Genomic DNA, 11,969 nt, shown 5'->3' with positions numbered 1-11,969 from the left:
TGCTCTCAAAAATTTGCAAACATGATGGAACATTTGTAAACATGATATCAAAGTGTTGTCCAAGGAATAGTGTAATTTAATGCCATTTTAAACAAGTGAATAAAGACAACAAGCGAGCCTTAATCAATAAAATGTAGCCTTGTACTTATCAGGAAAAACGCTACTCTTTCACGCCTCAAACAGCACGAAAACGGAGGAACTGCTATTCAAGCCCGTCACAAATATTTAAATGAGTGGAATGTTCCCAATTCATTTTTTTGTCAAACTTGAGAAACGGAACAAAAAATAAAACACATATATAGCTCACATTAGGCGGAAAAGTGGCAGTCACATTGACTACCCTTGAGAGATACGTGATATCACGCAAAACTGTTATACACCGCTTTACAAAACGAAATAAAAATGGGGAAATCACTTGTCTTAAAAACTTGTGGTTAGCTTCCTGTGTAATGATTATTTAGATCTTCACGAACACACTTATTTTGCGTTCAGTTATTGGTTCAATCATTAATCTTGAATAAGACTGCAGTATCCCAGTATATTGACGAAACAATCAATCTATTGCGCGAGGCTGTCAATTACTGTAACATCACAAATACTCTCTTTGATATTTTAGCTTTTGACCAGGAAAAAGCCTTTGACAGAATCAATCACACTTTCTTGTTTAAGACATTACGTGCATTTGTTTTTTTGGGCACAATTATATTCTTTATACATAACAAATGCCAATTCTATTCAGAGTCAGAGCGAATTGCGCCCTCACATCATCTATTATCAAGGCATTCGTCAGGAATTCTTGTTAATGCAATAGGGCCGTTAATCAATAAAATCAGACGGGAAACTGGGGAAACTGAGCAAACTGGCAGCGAATGTTGAGGATATAGATATATTCATTAAACAGTTCTTTAATAATCTGCCAGAACGGTTGAACATTTATGAGAGCACATCCAATTCCAAAATTTACTTTCAAGAAATCAAAGGGACTGTGGGTTGACAGCTGGGAAAACATTAAAAGCTCACTTATGGGTATTAAGTGGAACTGAACTGGCCTGAAATATTTGAGTGTGTATTTAGAGAACAGGACTGGAAGGAAACATTTCATTTGTCACAATTCTACGATCTGCTAAAACGTGGTTTGACAGTTTCCAGGTGTTGGTTCGTTATTATGTCACCCCACCACACAAATGAATTGTCATCCTGTCAGTGTCAGTATTATAGTACTTCATCATCACTGCAAAAGTTGCTAAGCATATCTGCTGACGGGGTTCTCAGGTTGTTTTTCTTATATACAGTCATTGGTAAGTATTTGTATTGTTTAACTGGGTTATTTGGGCTTTTTGGGAGCTGTTTGGTTTTCTAGATGTGGCAAGGTGACCGGCAACCAAGGTTGAGACACGAATAGGGCGTTGGGTATTTTTCTTGCTAACGTGTCATGGATAGAATATGTGTATGCGGCGCCCACTGACAAGAACTTTAATTGTTTAGTAACTTCTTCAAAAGAAATGGTTTCAAGATTTGGTTACCCTCAGTAATAGTATTTTGTGCACTTTCGTCAGTGTATAAAGAGATGCATACAATTTACGAGTGATACTACTTATCTCGTGAAAAGTCATCAGTTAGACTGCCATTTTCCCATTGAATATGAGCTATAGCTTTTTTGTGTCCATTTACTTTCTCAAGTTTGAAAAATATGAATGGCATTACCTCTGTTTCCGTGCTGTGCAAGGCATAACAGCGTCGACTTTTTTTCCTGATACACCCGATAAGGTGAAACGATGATTATATCATCATTGTCTATACACCCATTGTTTGAAAGTGCCACATTGAATTTGCCACTAGGCTCTGAATTATGTAATGAAATTCACATATTTTGCGTCTTGCCTTTAGACAGTTTGATGCACATGAGAGGGTGGTTTGAAATAGATTGTGCGTCATCGTGTATTTCATTAGCATTCAACTATGCATGTGATTGAAGATGTAATTCTTGTCAAGGCGTATGGAAGTGTTGCTACGCCCTCATGTGAAGTCTGTGTGTTTGCCATGGTGATGACGCCATGCATCAACTCAAACCTTTCAAGCACAGAGCCTAGATTTCAAATGTCATAAATACCGAAATAAAGAAATAAAACAACATTTGTATGTTATCAGAACACACAAATGATTTGTTTATCAGTACGCTAATGATGTAAGAATATTCATCACCCGAAAATAGGGCTTTAATAAACTAGCAGAAAGACGAACTTGGGCATTAAGTGTATTGGATAACATCATAACATTTATGAACACAAACTGGACTGAAGTAAAGCAAAAAGTTAAAAATAAAATAAGTGTTGGGCACATTTGCTCCTACACACAGTGTGCTCTTTTAATAAACAATGTGCTTTCACCACAGTTAGTTTATCGCTTTTATAGTGTATCCCCTTACTTTAATATTGTTTTCTCACTCCATTCTTTGTAGACCTGTTTTGCAAGACCGACATAGGGTGTAGGCGTATTCGCCATAGAAAATGGTGGGCGAATTGTCACCCACTTGGCATCCTTGTTTTAAATTGTAGATTGTAATTTATCATATGGAAAACACTTGCTATGTACTAAACTCGAAACTGAATTTCTTTATCATCCTGCATTTTATTTAGACTTGAAATTTTGTTAGAAGTCACTTGACAAGACGCGTATTTTTAATAAGTCAAATCTTACCGACATTCTTGCTGAATCCAGTGCGAAATGAACCGTTACTTTTAAAACACCTCACCGCTGCAGGAGTTTTGAGGGTACGTGATCTTTTTTTACTTAGAAAAAGAAACCTGGCTCCTAGCGTATTTTTTTTTAATAAAGTCAACACACACTATAGCCGCATAATTGACTGTCGTTTGAATGTTGTACATACAATATGCTTTTTTTTCTAGTAAATAGAAAGCAACAATAAATACAATATTAAAAGACAACTTAGTAAATCAAGTCACCTCAGTTTCCAGTTACATTTCTCAAATTTTCCACTATACAAACTCAAAAAGGACGCTATTTACAAATACATCATAGCGGTTATGAACAAAACTCGTCATCTTGGCAAACTTGACACTGTGTGGCGTGAGCTACTGGCCTTATCTTCAGATATTAAACCCAACTTCAAAGGGTGTTATATTGTCACCATCATAACACGTGAGGGAGACTTGCAATAGCGTTCAATGCATGGAGAATACACTACTGTTGTTTTTTTTTGTTTCCAGTTACATTTCTCAGATGAGCCGAACTTTCCACTATACAAACTCAAAGAGGACGATATTTACAAATACATCATAGCGGTTATGAATAAAACTCGTCATCTTGGCAAACTTGACACTGTGTGACGTGAGCTACTGGCCTTGTCTTCAGATATTAAACCCACCTTCAAAGGGTGTTATATTGTCACCATCACAACACGTGAGGGAGACTTGCAATAGCGTTCAATGCATGGAGAATACACTACTGTTGGTTTTTTTTGTTGGGGAAAATCGTGCTTGAAAACTTTCCACTTATTTCATTCACATTTTTATTGAATGTCCGGCGGTTGACGTCATCTGTCGCTTTATTTCCCGCATTTCCAGTGATCTTTTACAACCTGGTTTGACTGTTTCCTTGGTGGTTCCTTATTTTGCCACCTCACCATGAATTCACGTCAGTGTCAGAGTATTTTTGTTGTCCTCGCAAAAGTTTATATGAATTTCTCCCGACGGAATAAACTGGATGGATGTTCTTTTATGAGTCCATTGAAAATCACTAGCAGAATTAAATCTTAATACCAGTGCTTCAAACTTGTTAAAGAGAGGAGAGTTTTGAATATATTTGGACTTCAAATGACACTCTCTGTTCTTTGGAAAATGACAAATTACAAATCCATTAGTTGACTTGAATCACGCTGCTATTGTTCAGTAGTATCTTTTACGTTTCTGTGATTCGTCTTGTTGTTAATATTAACAGACAATATCCAGACCAACTTATCTTTTGTCTAATTATTTGGCTTAAATTACTAAATGAAATATTTCACTCTTTTTACATTTAGCTATCTTTTCTTAAGAATGCAGATGTGTAATTAAAACACTTTACTCAAATATTGTTTAATTACCAAGAAATTCAAAACATAAATTTTCAGATTTACTACTATTTTAGCAAAATTTAGGCAATTGATTTGGCGGAAAATGATTTCAACCTCGATCATTTTTGGCACAGATTTCAATTGGTGTGGGGCACTTCCATTCAAAATTCAGGTGAATACTACGTGGATCACACTGTATGTAACCGTAACATGTGATTCATAACTCCATAATTTGATCATTATGCAATAAGAATATTGAGTTGAGATAATGATGATTGTATTTTATCGAATAACGGCCATTTTGTCCGTATTATACCGGTTTTATCATACGTTCCTGTGATATTACACAATAAAACACTAAACATTGTTATGTGATCTATAACCAACTTTTTTAAAAGTTATGATTAAGCATCTACCTTAACAAGTTGGTGGTTCTTTTATTTGTATACTAGCCCATCATCATAAATCACACATCGTAGTTACTATTCAATGATGCTCTCTTTTACTTTGTGTAAACAATCAACGAAGTGTAGCACGTAACGAACTTTCCACGCTCACAAACAGAATATTTCAAAAAATACCTAATCAATTATTAAGAAGTGATAAACGGTGAGGATATTGGATAGCGGAAACAAGACCTCTCTTTGGGGGAACTTTAGTGTATTTGGCCGACGAAATTGCCTGAGCGTAAGAGTGAAAAGACAGTATAGTGTAAAATTAAAAGACAGGAGACGATTATTCAAATTATTTTGCGCAATTAAGTTGATATTATCTTAAGACGAATGTAATACTGAAAAGCAGAACTGGCACACAGGCACAGAAACAAAAACAAATTACGAAGACTGCGTAATTTGTAATTCAGCGGAAACAAGGAATCTCTTAATTTAGAATACTTGGTAGACGATATTTTCTGAGCGACAGATAAAACCTATACAATGTCAAGTAGAACCCATACACATGCACTGAAATAGAAATAAATTACGAAGACAGTGTTATCTGTAATTTTACATACTATTTCAGAAATTTGGTAGCGGAAACAAGACATCTCTAGAGAAAATTTTGTGTATGTGGCAGAAGATATTTCCTGACGGTAAGTGTGAAAACATTGTATATTGTCAAATTACATGATAGGTGACGACTATGTAAATTAATTTGTGCAATTGATAATATCTTAAGTAGATTGCAAATGTAACACTGACAAGTAGAACCCGTACGTAGGCACAGAAATAAAAAATAATTACGAACACAGTATTATCTGTAAATTTGCATAACATTTCAGAAATTTGGTAGCGGACAAAAGGCATCTATATAGGAAATGTAGTATATTTGGCAGAAGATATTTCCTGACCGTAAGTGTGAAAACACTGCTTATTGTCAAATTACATGATAGGTGACGAGTATGCAAATCAATTTGTGCAATTGATAATATCTTAAGTAGATTGCAAATGTAACACTGACAAGTAGAACCCGTACGTAGGCACAGAAATAAAAAATAATTACGAACACAGTATTATCTGTAAATTTGCATAATATTTTAGAAATGTGGTAGCGGAAACAAGACATCTCTGGAGAAACTTTAGCGTACTTGGCAGAATATATTTCCTGATCGTAAAGTGTAAATAGACTGTGTATTGTAAAATTATATGTAGGTGACGATTATGCAAATTAATTGACGCAATTGATAATATCTTAAGTAGATTGCAAATGTAACACTGACAAGTAGAACCCGTACGTAGGCACAGAAACAAAAAATAATTACGAACACAGTGTTATCTGTAAATTTGCATAATATTTCAGAAATTTGGTAGCGGACAAAAGGCATCTCTATAGGAAATGTAGCGTCTTTGGCAGAAGATATTTCCTGACCGTAAGTGTGAAAACACTGCTTATTGTCAAATTACATGATAGGTGAAGATTATGCAAATTATTTTGTGCAATTGATAATATCTTAAGAAGATTGCAACTGTAACACTTAAAATATAACCCGTACATAGGCACAGAAACAAAAATAAATTACGAAGACAGTGTAATCTGTAAATTTGCATAATATTTCAGAAATTTAGTAGCAGACAGAAGGCATGTCTATACAAAATTTAGCGGATTTGGCAGAAGATATTTCCTGAGCGTAAGTGTGAAAACACTGCTTATGGTCAAATTACATGATAGGTGAAGATTATGCAAATCAATTTGTGCAATTGATAATATCTTAAGTAGATTGCAAATGTAACACTGACAAGTAGAACCCGTACGTAGGCACAGAAATAAAAATAAATTACGAAGACACTGTAATCTGTAAATTTGCATAATATTTTAGTAATGTGGTAGCGGAAACAAGACATCTCTGGAGAAACTTTAGCGTACTTGGCAGAATATATTTCCTGATCGTAAAGTGTAAAAAGACTGTATATTGTAAAATTATATGATAGGTGACGATTATGCAAATTATTTTGTGCAATTGATAATATCTTAAGTAGATTGCAAATGTAACACTTGAAGTATAACCCGTACACATGTACAGAAATAAAATAAATTACGAAGACACTGTTATCTGTAAATTTGCATAATATTTTAGAAATTTTGTAGCGGAAACAAGACATCTCTGGAGAAAATTTAACGTATTTGGCAGAATAGATTTCCGGACCGCAAAGTGTGAAAAGACACTTTGTTGTAAAATTATATGATAGGTGACGATTATGCAAATTAATTAGAGCAATTGATAATATCTTGAGAAGATTGCAAATATAACACTTACAAGTAGAACCCGTAAACATGCACATGCGCAGAAACAAAAAATATTTACGAACACAGTATTATCTGTAAATTTGCATAATATTTCAGAAATTTGGTAACGGAAAGAAGGCATCTTCAAAAGTCACGTGGACTAGGTAAGCTCATGTGATTTAGACACCTTAGCAGGTTTCATTGCTGAGTAATAGATCAGTTTGAATCTGTATCTAGCACAACGCACAATTGGTAGCAGAAAAAAGACTTCCTAGAGTAAATTTAGCGTATTTGACGGGAAGTAATTCTATTATGAGTAACGACTATGCAAATTATGGTGCACAACAAAGCAGTTAGTTTATGAATGTCACACACAGGCACGGAATACAAAAATAAATTGAGAAATTGCAGTGAGAGAACAGTATTATCTGTAAATTTGCATAATGTTCCAGAAATTAATATATAATGAAAACATTTATTGTGTTACTCTTGTGAATAACATTACAGGTTTTACCAAAAATACTTGTACTTTGTATTAAGAACATTATTCGTCAGAAAGTTGGTAATAAATCGCAAAACATTTTTCATTGGTCTATTATGTAAAATCATGAAGTTATTGCCCCATGGAAAAAATAAATATTATTTTGTGTGTTACAGTGACGTCTTTTAAGAAACTTGTCCAATATTTTTTCAAAAATCGCAATTTTATTAAAGAAAATATGCAATTTTTGATACTATTTAAAATCCACATTTTAAAATAATTTTGGACAACAATAAGTACCCCATCATTAGAGATATATGATTATTTCAGGCTACAGTTTGAGATAAGGCAAAATATCTCTGCCATAGGAACCTATGGTAGAAGCGTTATAATACTGTCAAAACGGCATATATCCACTAAAATACAACCATCATTTTCTCGAATTTTTAATTTCCTTATAATATCCGGAAGTACATTTTTGGGGAAAAAGAATAAATCCTGGGTATTTGCATTCATGAGTAGGCTTCTGATTTAAAAAACCCTATATGAATTGTTTTTAATTGTTATATAGTAAACAATTGGTATTACCTTGGAACCATACCTATTTTTATCTATTCGTCACATCAAGATAATGCAAGTCAGCATGTTAGATGTTTAAAAGCGTACTCAAAATAATAATGCGTTTTTTGTTGTGGTCAATCAAACCCTGTATACATACATGAATGGAGTTATAATAAGTGGAAAGGGGTTGTTGGTGTAATGAACAAACTAAAAACCAATTCTGTAATATCATGGGCTTTAGATATAATATTTACGTGGAAAAAAATACAAAATACCAAATACTGTATTATTTTAAACGAGCTGTTTGATATAATATTCACGTGGAAAAAAAACTTCTTACTAACAAATACTGTATTATTATGAAAAGGCTGATTTATGTAATATCCATGTGGAAAAACTACTAACTAACCAAATCTGTATTAACGGGCTTATTAGTATAATATGCATATGGTGAAATACTCTCTAACAATACTATGTTATTATGAAAAGATTGTTTATGTATTATTCATGTGAAAAAAAACTACTGAATACGAAATACTGTATTTTTATGAAATGTCTTATTGGTCTATTATTCCAGTAGGATAACTACTCACTAACAAATACAGTATTATTATAAAATGGCTGGATGAAGTAATATCCATGTAGAAGAACTACTCACTAACCAATACTGATTTATTATGAAAGGTCTTGTCGATGTAGTATCTATGTAGAAGTAATCCTCACTGTTATTTACTGCTTAATCAAACTGACTCGCCCATGAATAATTACTTCACAAAGGTATATACTTCAACAACTCAGAAGTGAATCGCATATAAATGTTGAAGTATTAATTTATTCACGCAGTAAAGTATTTACAAGAACACAAACATGTTGAAACAAAAACCACTTGGACATTGTTAACATTTTTAGCTCTACCATAAATATAACATGCAAAAAATATCGAAGTTCTGTGACATCAATAATTGTTTTTGTTATGAAATGGCCATTATCTACACCTTGATTGTCTGTTCGTGAGACTTAATAAGCTAATTGAATTTGTGTTCATTAAACAAAACACGTTATCACAATCTTTTGTTGTTCAACAATACCCCAACAAAATAATACTTTACAAAATAAAGTTTTTTAGGGTTTCATTTTCCGTCTACAACTGTGATTATAACTCCACAAAAAACACTGATTCTTGTTTCTAACATGTTATTAATATATGGAACATTCTGGCATCTACTTTCATTGCACAATTATGCAATCATTATTCATGTACAGGCTTGTAAAATATGTAAATCGTGTATAAACAATCTTTTAGGATGTTCTACTTGTGACAGCTCACGAAATGTTAGCAGTGTGAAACAAAGACCGTTTAACTATAATCAAAGAAAGGTTAGAAAGAACTCCCATGTGCTGAGAGTATTGGAGACACATTAAAAATAATTCGAAATTACTTGTACTTGAGATATTGATGGAAAAGCTGAAAACTAATTATGCAAATCAGAAAATTAATATGAACAGATTTGAGGTCTGCGCAAAGTAACAGACCATCTATGTACCAAGTTTTATTGAAATATGATTAGAACAAAAAAAAATATGAATTATTATGCTAAATTAGGAATTAATATGAACAGATTTTAACCCCAAACTAATCAGGTTTGTACATTGTCCTATAGCATCTTTGTACTAAGTTTCATTGAAATGGAATAACTAGTACTTTAGATATCAGTGTGAAAGCTTAGAATTGGTTAATTATGCAAATTAGGTAATTAATATGTACAGATTTTAACCCACAATTAATCAGGTCTGTCTATTGTCCTACAGCATCCATGTACAAAGTTTCATTGAAATGTGATAATTAGTACTTGAGATATGTGTGAAAGTTGAAAATTGATTAATTATGCAAATTAGGTGATTAATATGCATAAATATTGACTGAAAACTAATTTGGTCCCTGCATAGTTCTAGATTCATTGAAATGTGATGATTAATACTTGAGATATCAGTGAAAAAGCTGGAAATTAATTGATTAATTAATTAATTAATTAATTATGCAAATTAGGTAATTAATATGCACAATTATTAACCCTGAAACTAATCAGGTCTCTGCATAGTCCTTGAGTATCTATGTACCAAGTTTCATTGAAATGTAATGCTTAACTTGAAATATCAAAAGATGAAAATTAATTAATTGTGCAATTAGGTAATTAATATGTACTGATATTACCCTAAAAACTATCAGGTCTGTGCAGTGTCCTATGACATCTATGTACGAAATTTCATTGAAATGTGATGATTAGTACTTGAGGTATCAGTGGAAAAAAACTAATCATTATGCATATTACTAATATGCACGGATTTTTACCAAAAACTCATCAAATCTGCGCTTAAGTTCAGAGCATCTATGTACCAAGTTTCATCAAAATCCAATGAGTGGTTGTTTAGATATCATTGGAACAGTCATGGAACAGCTAAAAATCAGCTAATTATCATGCGATTTAGGTAATTAATATCCATGGATGTTTACCAAAACCCAATCAAATCTGCGCATTGGCCCAGAGCATCTATGCACCAAGTTTCATCAAAAACCGATGTATGGTTCTTGAGATAGCAGTCGAACAGTCGGACACACATACACACATACACACGTACACACACACATACAGACAAACTAACTGCAAAGACTCCCATTGTGTGCTTCGCACACGGGAGTCAAAAACAATACAAACACAATGTTTGTAAACAAGCAAATAGAAATGTTGCAACTGGGTTAATTTGTTTTGTTCACACATAGCAGAATGTTAGGAGAATCTTGGCTTAGAATTTAGAGTCGACGTTTTCTGCAACCTTCAATCAATGTTCAGATGCATTATTGACGTTTTATCCATCATCAATCCAATATTTTCATGACTCTCTATCAGTAACCCGATTTACATGTGTCTTAAAATTATGGGTAAATTACATGTTCTTGTCAGCGATTTTCGAATACTAATAATTTCAATATTATAGTTGACAATAAAGGCATCTTGAACTTGTATGGATACTTCATACAATCTGTGATATTCCAGTGAGAGAAATTGTTTATGATTCGTATATGCCGTACATAACTCATTCTTGTTCTTGAGTGTTTTATATCAATTCACATCAGATTGCCATACAGCAATTTGTAAAACAGACGACATGACCAGAGAGGTAAAAATACGGTCATGCCATTTTTCGCTCATGTTAAAATTTCATGAATAATTTGTGCAAAATAACCGATTTTAAGCAGATTAGAATTTTAACACTGAAATGTAGAACCCGCACAAAATATGGAGAAAATATTAATGACCACATCGCAACTAAATAGTTTTGCCGGGCAAGAGTCAAATAAAAACGACAATTTTTAATGTGCACATCAAGACAATCGTAGTTTTTGATACTTTCTATTTACGTTTTTATTGTAATCGCACATATTTGACGTCCAATTCCCACAACATGCAAATAATTACATCTGCCCATGGCGTGTTTTCAATGTTTGAAATACCATGTCATCACACTAGAAAAATTGCGAAGCTAACGTAAATTAATGCAAATCAATGTATTTCCGTGGTTAGAGTGTTTTGTTTTACTATGGATATGATACGAATTCAGAAATCTGCAAACAAAATGTTGACAATAGAGTCACGGGTGGAAACATGGGATTATTTTAATTGGGCTGAACATAATGTATTGTTTTCTTTTTTCTGAATACTCCGGAATTTGATTGTAAAGAAGTGGTTAAATTCGAAAATAATAAACTGTTAGAAATATCCGAGTAATACCAGAACTAAAGTAATTAATCGAAAAAATAGGTTCATTTGATATGTATCATGTATTCACTTCATGACGCACAGTTAACGGCAAAATTACGACTTTTAAGTCAGAGCACTACTTATCTGCCATTTTGTTACATGTGCCTCAGATTGAACATTATGTTTCAATTATGTTGTTGTGTTATTTAATAATTTGTAGGTGCTATTCGTTCTCTAAGTCGTTGTGGGAACGGTCAGAGGTTTCAAACAAAAACAAATTTGTTCTCGTGATTTTTTCTAGTGATTTATATGTGTTTTATTCATTGTCAAACGAAATCGACATAAGCGGGAAAGGTAAAACAAATGTCAAATCGGC

The sequence above is a fragment of the Saccoglossus kowalevskii genome, chromosome 15 (genome assembly GCF_978046115.1).
Source record: "Saccoglossus kowalevskii chromosome 15, keSacKowa6.1, whole genome shotgun sequence".
Taxonomy (NCBI): Eukaryota; Metazoa; Hemichordata; class Enteropneusta; family Harrimaniidae; genus Saccoglossus; species Saccoglossus kowalevskii.
This window is presented reverse-complemented; position numbering follows the sequence as displayed.